The sequence below is a fragment of the Python bivittatus genome, unplaced genomic scaffold (genome assembly GCF_059951505.1).
Source record: "Python bivittatus isolate LINGU-HERP-01145 unplaced genomic scaffold, Pbiv_v1 ctg000060_np1212, whole genome shotgun sequence".
NCBI lineage: Eukaryota > Metazoa > Chordata > Lepidosauria > Squamata > Pythonidae > Python > Python bivittatus.
Genome location: NW_028277044.1, coordinates 7409574 through 7425595, shown reverse-complemented (window position 1 = coordinate 7425595; position 16022 = coordinate 7409574). Strand labels below are relative to the sequence as shown.

The 16022-nt window shown below is 35.3% G+C and overlaps 1 long non-coding RNA gene across 1 annotated transcript in view; it reads left to right on the top strand.

Moving 5' to 3' along the window:
* Nucleotides 1–14548, top strand: part of LOC148216425 (uncharacterized) — a 208965-nt gene extending 194417 nt beyond the window's left edge. The window contains exon 3 of the long non-coding RNA XR_015795426.1: nucleotides 14371–14548. This is a non-coding gene — a long non-coding RNA (uncharacterized LOC148216425). The remainder of the gene's footprint in view (nucleotides 1–14370) is intronic.
* The last annotated feature ends 1474 nt before the right edge of the window (nucleotides 14549–16022 follow it).

Below are 16022 nucleotides of genomic sequence, written 5' to 3'. Positions count from 1 at the left end.
TGGCAGAAATCAAACAAATTAACTAATTGACAAACTAGTGTGGTGATAAAAGTACCCCCCATACACATGTAAACTGTATCCCCCCCTCAAATATATGAATTACTTAAAGTGCCCTTGTAAGAAAACATGCACGGCAAGCTGAATGGGCTCCTTGAATGGCGACAGGGAGAAGACTCAGTCAGGAGCTGTGGCCCAGTCAACCAAATTGTTTCTATTCCCTGACCACATCTCAAAGACAGTATGGTTAGCATGCTTACTGAGTAGGAAGGGGTAAATAATGATAATAAGGTCACACGGATGGGATTATCTAAAATATTCTGACGTTATGTTGTAATTTCCACTGTGTCTGCTTTTTTTTGGGCTTGCCCTTGCAATGTAGTGAGCCAAAGGTATATAAGCCTAATTAATTCTAGGGTACTATTTATTTATTTATCACTATTTTGTATGTTCTATCATTCTGCCTGTTGTTATTTGGGGACAATTAGCATATAGACCATGGATAACTATACATGTACATATTTCTCAGCTGCAAATGCAATAACAGGCATCTTAAATATGGGCTCTTCCATTTTAACCATAATGACTGGCCCTAACGGCAGATTCACATATGTGTGGAGTCCTTGGGGTTCTTTGAGCTTGGTTCTTTTCTTGCAAATGTTTCATTACCCAGCTAGGTAACATCTTCAGGGCTAAAATGGGATAAGGTTTGCTGTCATATTTACACATAAATAGAGTGCAAACCCCATCCCATTTTAGCACTGAAGATGTTACCTAGCCGGGTAATGAAACATTTGCAAGAAAAGAACCAAGCTCAGAGAACCCCAAGGACTCCACAGTTCAACCCTGAGCTACATATATTCACCTTTATTGGTATCATATATGTGTCTTGCACCATTCCTTTAGTTCTTGGTTTTGAGAGAAAACTTACAGGAACTGGTCAATGGAGTTTTATGCTGGGAATTGGTGCAGTCTCAAAGCTTTACTATAAGAACCCATTTTCCAAGCAAGCAGTGTGGGATGGAATAGTTTTTAATGAACATGAGGACCTTCCAGTTATAGAGAAAACAGAGAATGCTGAAGAAGAAGTAATTTGGCCTGGTGGTGGTGGTGGGGGGGGGGAGGGCGGGCAGAGAGATATTGCTGCTTTAAGCACACCACTCATTAGCTAAGTGATATTATGAAAAGAGTGGCTCCTTTCTTCAGGTTTGTGGTTTTGATTTTTGTATTATTATTTTTAGGCATTATTTTTATGTGACTAATATCACTGTGGACATTTTAATATATTGTGTGCATTGTATGTTACCAAGGGTAATTTAATTGCATAGGTAACATATGTAATAAATAAATAAATAGGCAAACAAAAACCAAACAAAATAATTTTCAGAAGAAGAGGGGGGAGAGAGAGAGAATGAATGAGACAGAGTAAGAGAGAAAGAGAGAGAGTGAGAGAGAGAGAGAGAGAGAGAGAGAGAGAGAGAGAGAGAGACTGAAACTACACACCTAAATATTTACCTTCCAACTTGCAGGTGGATTCTCCTAAATACCAAGAAAATGAATTCTCGACTTTCCTTAAGCTTTATCTGAAATAGTTAAAGATTATTACTTAATTTTTAAAAGTATTTTCATGCACCACTAACATCATTTTAGAATAACCAACAGATAATATACCAGGAATATAATTAAAATAGGAAAGTCAATGATTCTTAGAAGACTTTTTATTTATGAAACACTGTTAATTCAAATATACATTATAAATGTGCATATTTCCTAGATAAGAATTATATGTAAATACAGTTCCTATAGTAAACATGAGTTAAGATAATACACATAAATTCAATTTAACGGAACCCCCAAGAATTTGTTAAAGAAAATAATCTTCCATAGAATGAATTTGAAATAATCATAGCAACTGGATGGGATGTAAATCAGTGTAAGTAACATGCATAAGGAAATTAATCTTCCTACAGAAAAGATGTTTTAAATTGTTTTCCAGCTGTGTATACTAACCTAGAAATAAACCATTTTGTGATTTAACAATTGAAATAAAAATACCACCCAGAATTGGGATCTCTTGGTTGAACAACTATCAAAAGTCTATTGCTGAATTTGTTGAGTTTGTTGGGTCATAGAGCTTCAGAGCAGGAACTCGCTGGCTCCATATAGCCCATCTCCCATGTTCCATTGCATCCAATATAATATGCAGTTATCATTAACATCAGGATTTGAAAATGGACTAATCAAAGAAAAACATCTACACAGTGGAATCATATGTGACTCAGGTCTCCTTTAAAACGGATGCTGTATAAGAGAAATTTAAGAGTGGGCAGTTGCAGCGATGGGCAGGTTGAAGAGACAGAACTCTCCAGAACTGGATGTGGTAAGGAGTGAAAGTTCGAGATGGATAAGGTAAGAAGGAGAAAGATAGGTGAACAGGGGAGACGGATATGGCTTGCTATAATGATATCTGAAAAGTAAAAAGGATTATTTTCATTTAAATAATATTTTGTATATGAATCTCTAAATCAGGATTAAATGATTCTGATCATTTTCAAGACACTACAACTTTAATTGGATCGTTGTTATCCCATAAACAAAATCTAATTTTCTACATTTCCTTAGAAAATAAAATATTCTAGAGATTTAAATAATTATCCAATGTTTACCCTGCTTTCAGCATAGACCAGACCTACATTAATTGAACTCTGTTTACATTTTAAACTGTAACAGTCTCAGCACTAATATTATTATTTAAGAATTAATAAATATGTTTCCGTAACTCTACCCTTTTACACAGGGTTAAAAAAAAAAAATTCCAGTGGGCTGATATAGTTGAACAATAAACATTAAGGTTGTACATCATATCCAGGAAAAGCTCCACTCTATCTTTTCTGACAATCACTGAAAATGAAATAAATATAGATTGTATTCCTATTCAGAATGCAACTAGATTATAATTTATTCTCTTCCTTATTTAGAATCCATCCAGAAAGAGACATCTGAAACAATTTTAGTCATTTTCATCCAAGAATTCCCATGAATTCTTAAGTATCATAATGTCTTCACAAAAGAAAATTAAAGCATATTGAAAATGTGGCTACTCTTTTCCTTTTTATGGAGGTTACACAATCCACAAAGAAAATGGCATTCTAATCAAAACACATGTGGCTTTTTGGAAAATGATGATAGCTAAGGATGGCAGAAAATATGCAAAAAAAGCCCACCCCAACCACAAGAGGGACAAACTTGTCCATTCCAAAGCCTACTTCATAGAAATGTCTGAACCTTTGTGTGAATGGACTAGTATAGATATAAATATTTCATCTGTAATTTACTGCTCCTCTCATTATCTCCATTGTGATTTTTCCCCTGTTAGACCAGTTTAATATATTCCACAACCACTCGCTTTGTAACATTATGTTTGAAACATTGCATTATGGGAAGTGATACAAATGAAACTTTTGCTGTCATAAATCCAACATTTCTCCCAAACTTGCTAAACCATGTCTTTGAATATATCTTTGAACTAAGAACTTTACCAGACGAAATCAACATTGATACACATGCTGGGTTTATTTGTTCTGTGAATCAGGTATACAATAAAGGGAGGCTAATGACTTTACCTGTGGAAGTACTAATGATGCTTTCTGAGATACCAAATGGCCGGCCAGAATTTCCAGCCTTGGGAGACTCCATTAACACTCTAGAAACACCTATATTTAGTCAATCTTGCTTTTGTCTTCAAACAGCTTGGGAATACGATTATCGTAATTTATTTATTTATGGTCCAAGACCAATATTTAAATGAAGACAATATTAAAACACATAATATTTGATGTGTTGTAATATTTTCTTCTTTTAAATGTTGGTCTTGTAAATAAATAAATTATGTATGTATGTATGTATGTATGTATATATGTATGTATGTGTCTCCTTTATACTATTAACAGGCTTTTCTTATCTTATACAAAAAAAGCCTGAAGCAAGTAACAGTATAAAGGAGACACCAGATAATTATGGCAAGCAATATCTATTCTTAAAAATTTAGCAACCTCACTGGAAACAGCTGAAGTTTGATTGCATAGGAGAAAAATGATGACCTCAACTTTTATATTGGATCATAGAGGATATTGATATATCTCTATTTCATAGAGGATACTGATGTATCTACCAGTTGACACCTTTATAGGTAATTCACCAATGTGAACAAAGGTGAAGAGTCTTCTCTGTGAAATATATGAAACGTTGTAAAATTATCTGAAAATGGAGCCGGGGAGTGTGGTAACTGAGCTGCAAAGAAGGAGGGAAATCCTAGTTCTATCTGTTTGGAAATCTAGGTCCTAGATTCTCCACTGAAGGGTAATTGTGGCTTTATCGGGTGAAACCAGCTAATGCTGGAAAAGAAAAGCAACATTAAGCCAGATCAAGATTGATTTCTTAGGGATGATTCAAACCTTTAAACAAGGTGAAGTGGACCAAAGATGTTCCCCAAAGAATTTGCTTCAACCAGTAACTGAGGCAATAGAACCTCAGATGGGCCCCCTAAGGAGATGCAGTGTAATTCCAGCCAGATAAGAGAATTAAGGGTAGAATAAGGAACCCAGGTTACAGGGTTTAAAAATTTGGATTGCTTCTAATCAGAACAAACTTTATAAACACAGTACATAACTCAGTGCCATCTAGCACTGAAAATTGTGAATACTAAATTTCTGATTATTCTATGGAATCACTTCTCAAGGACTTAGCAAAGCATTTAAATATGCTGGTTGATGACAGAGTTAGTTAACTAAGCCTGTTATCAAAAATAAAACTGGAAAATAACTGACCATTTTGGCTTCATGCCTTACTAGATGAGCAAAGCTGGAAAAAAAGTTGACTTAGTTCTTTGGCTAAGCTTGGTACTTAGATTTATTCATCTGCCAGACTGAAGGCCAAACATGTGCCTAAGCCACAAGGAAATTAAAATAAATTTATGAAAAACTGGCCTATTTTCCTCCACAGATTCTACCCACAGAGTTTGGTTCTTATGTATTTAGGTTGTGATTTATTAAATATTATTAATCACTTATGTTCTGGTTCACCTGAAATATGTGATTAGGGAGGTCTGGTGTGGAAAGCTAGAAACACCCATTTGTTATATCATTGATGAGCGATTCATAAGTGCCAAATATCAATATGTCATCAGTGATCAAGTTAGAGAGAGTAAAACTTGATACCTTATTCTGTATCTTAATAGTGGTGGCACATTTATCCTTAGAGTGATATGCTGTGGTCTACTCTCCAAAAGCTAGGGAGAGATAGGATAAGGAAAGTGCTGTGGCTGGGACAGCAACTAAAATTGATTTAATTAACACTCTCCATATAATTGCTCCACTTTCACTCTCATCACATTAAAATGTACAATTCATTGGAAACTTTTGGGAGGTCTCCAAGATTTTCAGAGTCTTCATGCAGCTGTGGAATTTCAGGATGGGCTCCCCTGAGATATGGGAACATTTGGGACAGAATTCCCAGCCTTACACCTTTCAAATGTGTTAGGCCAACAAACACAATAATTCTCAGCCGGCAGTTAATGGCTGTACTAGCTGGGAGTTCTATGAAACGTTATACCAACACATTTGGATAAATCTAGTTGAGAAGGATGATTTAGTATACAGATGTTGGTATATTAGAATGTGATTCCTGACAGATTCCAAATCTGGTGTTGCAGTCTGGCTGGCTTCTAATTCCTTGGCAGCCCTACCTTTATTCTGTGACTATATACTCTGGAAAAAATAGACATCCATCTGTTTCCTCTGATTATAAGGTATGCAGTTCATCTTTCAAACAGAGCTGGCCACTCTTGCATTCCCTTCGTTAACATGCTTATCATAAGCTTCTAGGGAGATAGAACAAATCAATATGTTTGTGCCAGGGACCTCAAATAACACAAACAAGCCAATGTGCCTGGCTCTGAAAGTACCTAAGTCATGTGACATTGGAAATCAATGACATTATTAATCAGAATGTGGAAGCACAGTTTTAAAGTTAATGTTTCCCTTACTTAATTTTACTTAAGGGAGTTTAAATAGTACTTCGTTTGGCTGATGCAGGAGAAGCAAAGCAAAAACAAAGCAAAAGCATACCAGAGAGAGAGAGAGAGGGAGAGAGGGAGAAAGGGAGAGAGGGAGAGAGAGAGAATTTTGTTGCTCCAACCTGTGAGGACATTGTAACAACAACAACAATAATAATACTGTGAAATGTTCCCTTAATCTAACAAACAACAGTTAATTTTATTAGGGATAACTTTCTTTCTTTCTTTCTTTCTTTCTTTCTTTCTTTCTTTCTTTCTTTCTTTCTTTCTTTCTTTCTTTCTCTCTTTCTTTCTTTCTTTCTTTCTTACAACCCTATTAAAAATAGGAATGATACAGAGTAGGCTTCTGAAACCTCACACATAGTTTTAGGGGATAAATCTCATGACAGTAGTTTTTGTTTTGCTTGTTTTGTCTTGTTTTGCACAGGGATGGGCTTTAAATATGCCCATGCAGCTTACCTACCTACCTACCTACCTACCTACCTACCTACCTACCTACCTACCTACCTACCTACCTGTTTGCTTCTTTTTTGATGTCGTGAATAAGAAGCATAGCCAGAAAACCTATTGACATCTGGAAAAAAATGGACTTTGATCCCAGACACTGTCAGCAAGGAACAACATATATTAGCTACCAAGGCTTATTAGAGTCTGAAGTAAATGAAGCCTTAATCAAGACTGTATTATGGCTGCAAGAAGCTAATAATCCATGTTTCTATCCAGCTGAAAAGTACCAAGTTGGGTAAAAAAAAAAAAAAAGGCTGAAACATTATTTCCTGAAGAGCTTTGATAGACAATAAACAACAGAACTGTTCTAGACAGTGAGATTCTGCTTTGAACTCTGAAGCAGCACAAGTCATGAGAGTGAAGACATGAAACACTTGGATTTTATAACTGCAGTTTTGCCCAATTAAAAATATGAAATTTCCAGCACCCCATCTGACCACTGAGGAACACAGGCTATATTAAGAATAAAACTAAGAATTAGAAATCATGCCAAAGAAGAATTTAAACTATCTTTGGTTAATAACATTTTGTTTTTAATTGCTGCAATGTTTTTTTTTTTTCCTTCTAGCATATCGGTCTGTTGTCATATAATACTCTGTTACAGAGGAAAAGGTTTACTTTTAAAAAGAGGAAGAGCTAAGAGAAATGTGATTTGATTTTAAACTATCTAGTTACAAATTTGGAAGCTGGCATTAACTGTCAGCTTTCCTATGGCTGACAGTTAGTATATATTAAGTGATAGTAAGTTTATAATTTGCTTTATTGGAACTTTAGTTTTTTTAAAATTCTGTTTCCTATTATTAACAGAAAAGTTTCTGAGGATTTAGTTAAGAGGAACAATCTGGCCAGGGAAACAGATAACGTTTGCTTTGTGTAAAAGGGTGGGGGCTATACATGGAGTATATACATTTATGACTTGGTTATTGATGGGAAGGTCCAGCTGAAAGATGGGATCAAAGAAATTAACAATAGTTCAGATCAACAATATGAAGGGCTTGAGATATAAGGCAAGAGAAGAGCTCTGAGTTTCATATGGTCACTTGCTGTACCTATCAGTAGTACCTGAAAGAAACTTTTGTTAGCCTCACACAGTAGCTGTGTTCTCCCAAGAAAACACATGTTTGAGTTCAGGTAGTGCTAAGCATTTAGCAACAGGGTGAGGCTAGGACAAGGGGGGGAAAAATGAGATTTGTACTTTTGCCATGAAAACTATGTAGATGTGATCATGAAGTTACTAGGAGCCAAGGAGGACTGTAATTTTGTGACAAAGTGCATAGGCTTCTTAAATAATGATAATGATAATGATAATGATAATGATAATGATAATGATAATGATAATGATAATGATAATGATAATGATAATGATAATGATATGAATATGAATATTTCAGAGGAAAGTAGCCATTAATGAATATTTAAATTGAAGGTTAATTTTAAAGTCCACCTGTATTTGTCGCCTTTGAATTTGTCTGATATGCTAAATGAGTTCTGATTATAATATATTAAGTGAATTATTCAAAAGAAAAGCTCTAAGTTTTTAAAACGTATCTATCAAACAACAGCTCTGTGTGTGTGTTTGCACACTGCATGTACTTCTGATTTGGTAGGATGCAGACAACCATATGTTGTCTTTCAAAGAAGTCTCTAGGTTAGAGATTAAACCTTGCATAAAATAGAATTTGCATGGTTGGGACAACATGGGGCTTTCTTTGTGGTTATGACAAATTGTGCAAAATGTGTCCACTATATGGTTTTAGGAAATTTAGTACGTATATTGGAAACGGTTGTGGCTTCTACTAGATTTTGTGTTTCTTCACTCAAGGTTAATTCACATATGTGTAAAATTGCAGAAATATTATTTTGTCATATGTGTTTTCAATTTAAGAGGCTTCTTCATGGATTTTCTTATATAAGAAATTCAAAGAAATAGGAAAGTCAGCTAATTTTAATTTTGGAGTAAAACCAAGCTAGTAGATTGAATATCTAAGACAGAAATAGATTTTAAGATGGAGAACTCAGCCTGAGTTTTCAGATAAATAGTTTTACAGATTATTTGAGACTTTATTATTACTATTTGCTGAATAAAGGAGGGGGTTGACTAGGTTATAAATCACTTTATTAAACAATGGTCTTGAACTTCTAACAGCTGACTGAGGTACTTCAAGTACAATTCGTGTGTAACCAAGCTTGATATATTAAGCTTGTGGTATGATTTTTTTTTTTTCTGTAAAAAATACCTTACAATGAGTTTTTCAACTTAGATGTTCAATAAAATGCCCAGGTCACTCACTTTAATCATTCTATTTACAATAAAAGATACCCAAGGAACATATTTCAATTCTGCTGCTTGCAACTGGTCATTATAGAAGGGACAATTCTAACCATTATTACTTACATTAAATTAATCTTCTTTATGTGTATATTTTAAATATACATCATTTATGGATTTCCAGTACTGAATATTTTGAAGTATTTCTTGATGTCACCAATTTCATAACCAGTTTCTAAGTTTTTTGAGTGAACCAGGACAATGAGAAAAGTACAGGAATTGTCTAGGATTTTCAGGTTTGAATAGTGATCAGAGTAAGAATTTGTCAGATAGTGTAGATTAAAGGATTGTAGCTCAGTGGAAGAACAAACAATCCACATAAGAAAAAGTCATAGGTTCAAATATGAAGATTTTTAGATAGTGTTGAGATGGTTCCTATTTGGAAACTAAAGAACTATTGCAAGTCACACACACACACACACACACACGTATACACATATGCTGACATAGAATGATAATGGTTTGTTTCAACTGGCAAGTGTATATATGCTGTTGCCTACCTTTTCAAAATAGATTGGAAGTTAATTCTCTCTTTTTAATTAATTATTCTCTTTTTTTCCTAAGTCATACAGGAGGAGGAGCAGGAGGAGGAGCAGGAGGAGGAGGTTGTTGCTGTACTAATTTTTTTTCAAAAAAAAAAATGCAGATATCCCATTTCATAATGCATTCATTAGCTCTCTGACACTCTAAACAAGTAGGATGCACATCCAGCAGCAACAATGAAACTAATGATTTACAGCCATCACTGATGATGGATATGAGGGCAATCTAGCTGCGACATCTGTCATCCCAATCCATTGATTGCCAGGGTTGATTCAGCTGATTGGGATGGCTAGGTGATTTAATAAATTTAATAATGTGGTACTGATTGGTCAAGAAAAGTTTGGAAAGAAAAATAAATGAACAATTGACTTGTTCTAACTGCACTTATCGTTCATTTACAAATGAACTAAGTTCATTATATCGTCTTGTTCTCCAGTCTGTTTGTATTGATGTATCTGTGTCTGTATCTATCTGTATCTGTATATATAGATATGGATACAGGTACAGGTATATGTATACACATAGTTCTTACATTCCTTTTTAATAAACAGAGAGACCTAACTAAATATATATATATATTTCCTGTTCTTAAAAAATGGAGAACTTCTATCCCAGAGTTTATAGATGGAAATATATGGTAATGTAATGATGATTTCAATTGGTTAGGATTCTGCCCATGCCCGTCAGTTGAAGCAATCATTTCAGATACAGCATTGCTTATTAGAAAACAGCAGATGAAGGGGTTGACTCATTATAGAAAATTAACCAGTTGAATTAAAATGATTCCTCAGAGCTCCAAGTCATCAGAGGTCAGGTTCATAAATTGTAGTTACACAGCAGGTGTTTATGATCTTAAATTATTTAAATAAAACACTGAAATATTTTCCATAAAGTATAAGATGGATGGTTTTGATTATACAGTGTTTGCTGCAAGGACCTATAGTGGTAGTATTCAGGAAAGTTCAGTGATTCAATTAACCATATAGATTCTATTAACATTAGTGGAAGACTGCATGGCTGGTGCCCTGCACATTCTGCTGAATAGTCACCCTGCAGAGTTTAATTAGAAAACCATCAAGCTTGTAATAAAATGTCTGCCATAGACACTGGGCAGACAACAGCTGAAAAGAGAGTGTTGGAGATGGTTGAAACAGCATCCTGTCTGTAGACTGAAGATGGGGCAAATGTTATTTTTCTAAACAAAAAAACCTTAGGAAAAGGAAAAGGAAAAGGAAAAGGAAAAGAAAGAGAAAGAGAAAGAGAAAGAAAGAAAGAAAGAAAGAAAGAAAGAAAGAAAGAAAGAAAGAAAGAAAGAAAGAAAGAAAGAGGCAGGGAAGCAGGAGGGAGGGGAATGGAAGGGAAGGGAAGGGAAGAGAGAAGAGAAGAGAAGAGAAGAGAAGAGAAGAGAAGAGAAGAGAAGAGAAGAGAAGAGAAGAGAAGAGAAGAGAAGAGATTACAGTGGAAGACAGTTCCAAAATGAGTGGATGAAAGGAGGAAGGGCAAAAAGCATGCAGTACTTTACTGATATGACAGATAGGCTTAGCATTTACTATCTCAGTCGTGCGTGCATTGCTACAGAAGCTGAAGGGAAATAAAAAGAGAGACCATAAACCTTGACTTTTCCACAAAGCCAGAGCAGGTAATTTCTTCAGCAGCAGTGGCTGTTTTTTCTTTTTTCCCTTTTAATATCCCAGAGTTGAAAGGCTGCTGCAAAAATGCACACGTGGCTTGCGTGTTTACAACAATGTGCATAATATAAGCTAGGTGTCCATGTTTTGACAATGATTTGAGAGAAGCGCTTTGGATGAGCACAGCATCTTTCTGTTAGTCCATTTTTTGGTGGAGGGTGGGGAGAGCTTCCTCATGAGTCTACAACCCACTCATTAAAGTTAATGAGGGACTTTTTTTTCTTTTCCAAGCTGTTGCAAATGCCTGAAAAAGATAGGGTGAATTAAGGAATAACAGAAAGGGGCTGCACGTAGACTATTTGAAGTCCAAAGCACTTCTGAATCAGTTTCAAAGTATTCATAGCCAGTACCTGCATGTGTGCTGAGTCTGAGATTGCGAACCTGCTACAGTTTGCCCCGAGGTATGATGCTTCTGGAAATGACTTTCATTTTCAAGAGGAAACCTAGATAGTGGACAGTGACAAACGTATGTGTGGATTTAATAATCCTCACCTCACAGTGAGCTTTGTTGCCTGCAATAGGTTATTTCTAGCTTCCAAAGGCTGTTTCCATGTCTTTGTGTGTTGAACTCCTGCATATATAGGGTATTCCAAAAGTCAGGCCCCATAGATAATTTATTATATAAATTACATTAAATGCTCAAATTGGTTGACATTTTCTACTAGACACTCTCTTCCTCATTGGACACATGACCTTTGAACATTCCTAAGTAGAGTAACATTTTCTATGATGTTTGCGAATTCTAATGGCGTGGCCTCTTTTAGATTTTCCATTACATTTTGGGGCTTGATTTATGGTGCACCCTGCATATTCATGTCATGTCAACCAATTACATTATTATCATTTAAATCAGATCACTCAACAATAGGGAAAATAAACATGAAGTTAATCATATAGATTAGGATATATCATCCACATTTCTCACACTAACCTATAGGTCTCTACATAGCAATTCACAGATTGGAATATCTAATTGGAAGAGCAATGTAGTTATATGGGGAATTAAGAGGCCCAATAGCATTTTTCTTCTGGCACAAAAATATGTCACTTCAGACACCATTGCCCCTCTCATCCTCCCAAGCCCAATCATTATCTATCTGTTGTGATCCTGTCCTCCATCTTTTAGACACAGGCTGGTCACTAGTGGCCTGGATGTAAAAACAGATCAAACAACACTTGCAGAAAGCAAAATCAAAAACCCCACACTGCTATTTCCTATCACTGGTTTGTTTCTTCTCTAAAAGATAATGGTGTGATACAAAGCCAGAAATAATATGCATCCTGAAAGTACTTTTAACTATTATGCATTAATCAAAAAAGATGGATGCCAACCTATTGATTGCTCCTATGGTATAATTATTTCATAGGGCAGCACAATGCATAGATCTGTCATAGACAAAAATGAAAGAGATCATTTTTCTACTAACAGCAACATGGAATATTGCCCAGACCTGCAGTTTTCAACTCACTTGTTGTTGGCCTCAAAAGTTAAAATTCCATGAATTTCTCTATAACAACTTCTAAGCGTTGATAGTTCCCTTAAGTTTTATATTGATATACAAAAAATGTCAGAAGCTCGGCACCTAGAATGAAGATGTTTCATACAGCTGACTGCAACATAAAAGTAGGATATTTATGAATCAAGGGGGAAAAAAATGATTTATCTCCTGTCATGCATTTTACAATCTGCCAGATATTCGTAACACCTTGATAAAAATGGTTGCATCAGCAACACTTATGATAAGACACACTGTGGAATTTCTTATCTAAAATTCAATCTTACTTGGGCTAGATGATGGTCATCAGCCATTACCCTATCAGAAAATAAGCAACACATCATAATGCTTCAAAGCAAGTATGCAGTTGGACTACTTAATTCGAGATGCTGAGGGAGGAAACAAGAATGGTTTGTTTATTACGGCTGTACCTGAGTCAAAGGGGAACGCATGGATAGATGTGCAAGTAGAACCTGCAAGGAACATCTTCAGATAGTTTTCCCTTTTTCCATGAATGCCTTCTGCAATTGCCAAGTAACCTTGGACAAAGACAAACGTTGTTTCAGGTATTCCCAGTAGGTGTTACTAGTGTGCTTACATGCACTCTGAACCATATTTTTACCCTTCAGATCCAATAATTGAACAACTCTATTTATTTTTTGCTCTAGGGGGCTATTGGAAAAAATCTATTTTTTCCAAAGACTACTTTAGAAAAGTACCCCTACCAAAAATACATGGGTACACATTTTCATAAATATATAAATATTATGATTATTAATACTTTGGGGCATTGAAATTGTTCAAAAGCCAATTTGAATAATCAGTCCAGAAAATGATCAAATGATTTTGGATGCACCTAACTTGATATGATACATCAAATCAATTAGATTATTTGGTTTAAAGTTTTGTTATGAAGGGATGATTCAGTTGAATCACCTTCAAATCAAAGTTTCCAATCCACGATTCTCACCACTCTGATAATGGTTATACCCTTCTTTATAGTCTCCCTTGTTATCAAGAAATAAACTTTAGCATTCTGAGTTTAGAATATGTCAGCTTTGCCTGCTCCATTCTGAATCTGATTATCTGAATATTTAAGAAACTTGAATCTTCTTTTTGAGTGGAGTGTTATAATATCAACCAAAATGGCACTGGAAAGATGGGAAAAATCTTTAGGAAATATAATTCTCTGTCTCTGCTATTTACTGTAGCAACAACTAAAAAAAAAAAAAAAAAGACAAATACTTGTTACATATTTTTATTGCTTTCTTTTTATGTATAGTAATCCCACCAGAGAGATTTCCATCTTGCATCTGTTCTGCCATAGGATTGTTAAAATTAATATATATATACTCTATGTATGTATGTATGTGTGTATGTGTATATATATATATATATAGAGAGAGAGAGAGAGAGAGGGAGGGAGGGAGGGAGGGAGGGAGGGAGGAGTGGAAAAAATGTGTTTTCTTACTCTTCACCTTTTCTTGATGATACCGACTCGAATAAGTTGACATGAAATGAAAAACAATTTTGGGGGGATTCTGAGTTTTTTAAGCTTACAAAAGGGCATATAAATTTAATAAATAAATAAATAACCCAAAGATTATGAGCAGATAACCTGTACTTGAACCTAGGGTTCGTGTGAACATCCTGATCCAATGACAGATAAATTACAGGATGGCTGTGGGAGACTAAGCAAGTGGAATGTGAAAGTAAAATGACTTTATCATTATGTAGGAATGGAAGACTACGGTCAGCAGCTGGGTGCAGGCTAAGCTCATGCATAGATGCATGAAACTAAGAAGATGCATGCCAAAGAATATAAAAGCAGACCAGAACAAACAGCCTACTAGAAGACCTCATCACCTCACCTGTGCTATTCAGCTGTCTTCCCCAGCACCCAAGCTATAAAGACTTGCCAGTCCCACCCTATGAGCTAGGGTGTCTGAAGCCCTGTCCACTAGATGTTAGAATGTTTCAGATCTCTGTTCTTTCTTTTTCTTCTGTTCTAGTTTGATTTTGTTGTTTGTTGATTCTTATATATTGTTTTTATATTGTCTGGTATATTTTGAGTGGCCCAGTTTGGAGGCAGGTGGCATCAATTACAAACAAACAGATTTCCTACTGCTGAAAAAAAAGAGTTTAAAAGACAGAGTGAAGCAAATTGAAATGTTTTAAATAATGGATACCAATGTTTACCAGTTGAACTTTATCACTTAACATTATTGCATACCGAAAAATATCAATTGTTACTAAAATTGCCCCATTTCTTTTTTGATTCAGTCCTTGCTTTCAGCAAAAAGGCCACTTTGCTGCTTGTGAGAGGCCATCTATAAAAACCTAGTGTTCTGTTAGATTAAAACCCAAGTCCTTAGAGATAAACCATGGGAGTTATTGCCAACTTTTTATCCAATATAAGAGTAACAGTTTGAAATTAAATTGTTCCTAGCTACTTCCTGCCATGTATGGTAACAAAAGAGGATATTCTCAGTAGGCAAAAATCAGGACTTAGTCCTCCAATTTAAGGCAGGATTATTCATCAGATACATGTCAGAATTCCTTGGATTAGAGTCTGAAAAAAAGAAAAGTATTTCTTATGAAATTGATTAAGCAATGTAAAGCAACATCTTCCTTGCATTGAGCTTAACTCCTGGTGACTACATGGTGACATCCATATAGTTTTCTTGACAAGAATGAGAAAATGGTTTGCTTGACTTCCCAGTCTAGCCTATTTAGCTCTAGAAGGGAAGAAGTATACATAATCTGCCTTTTGAGCTTCCCTAAGAAGATAAATTAAACCATCCAGAATCTCTCTAAGAAAACAAAACTCAGAGCAGAATCTGTAGAAAGAAAACATAATCTCATCCTCATAATCTCAGCAGTCAGTCCCAGAATGATTTCAAAAGGTATTACCAAATTATAGTTATTAATATATCAGATATGGACAACTATTAAATACATGGAAGGTTATAATATAGTTTATGGTATTTTCAGATCAGTGTTGACTCCTGGGGACTACATGAACTAGTCCCTGCAGTTTTATTGGCAAAATTTTCAGAAGTGGCTTGCTATTGCTTTCTTCCTAGAGCTGAGAGAGAGTGACTGGCCCAAAGTCACCCAGCTGGCTTTGTCCCTAAGGCACAACTAGAACTCAGAGTCTCTCAATTTCTAGTCTGGTGCCTTAGCCACTCTACCAAACTGGTTCTCACTATGTTTAATTAATTGAATTTAATTGCATTACATTGTAAATTAAATCATAATTTTCCCTGGGGCCTTATTTTTCTAGGCAACACCTACTTTTTGGGGTTCAGCCCTCAGCATGCTATGGGTAGCCCTTAGTTCAATAAAATATGTCCCCTCAATCTGTAGATAAAGAAAATAACTGCATT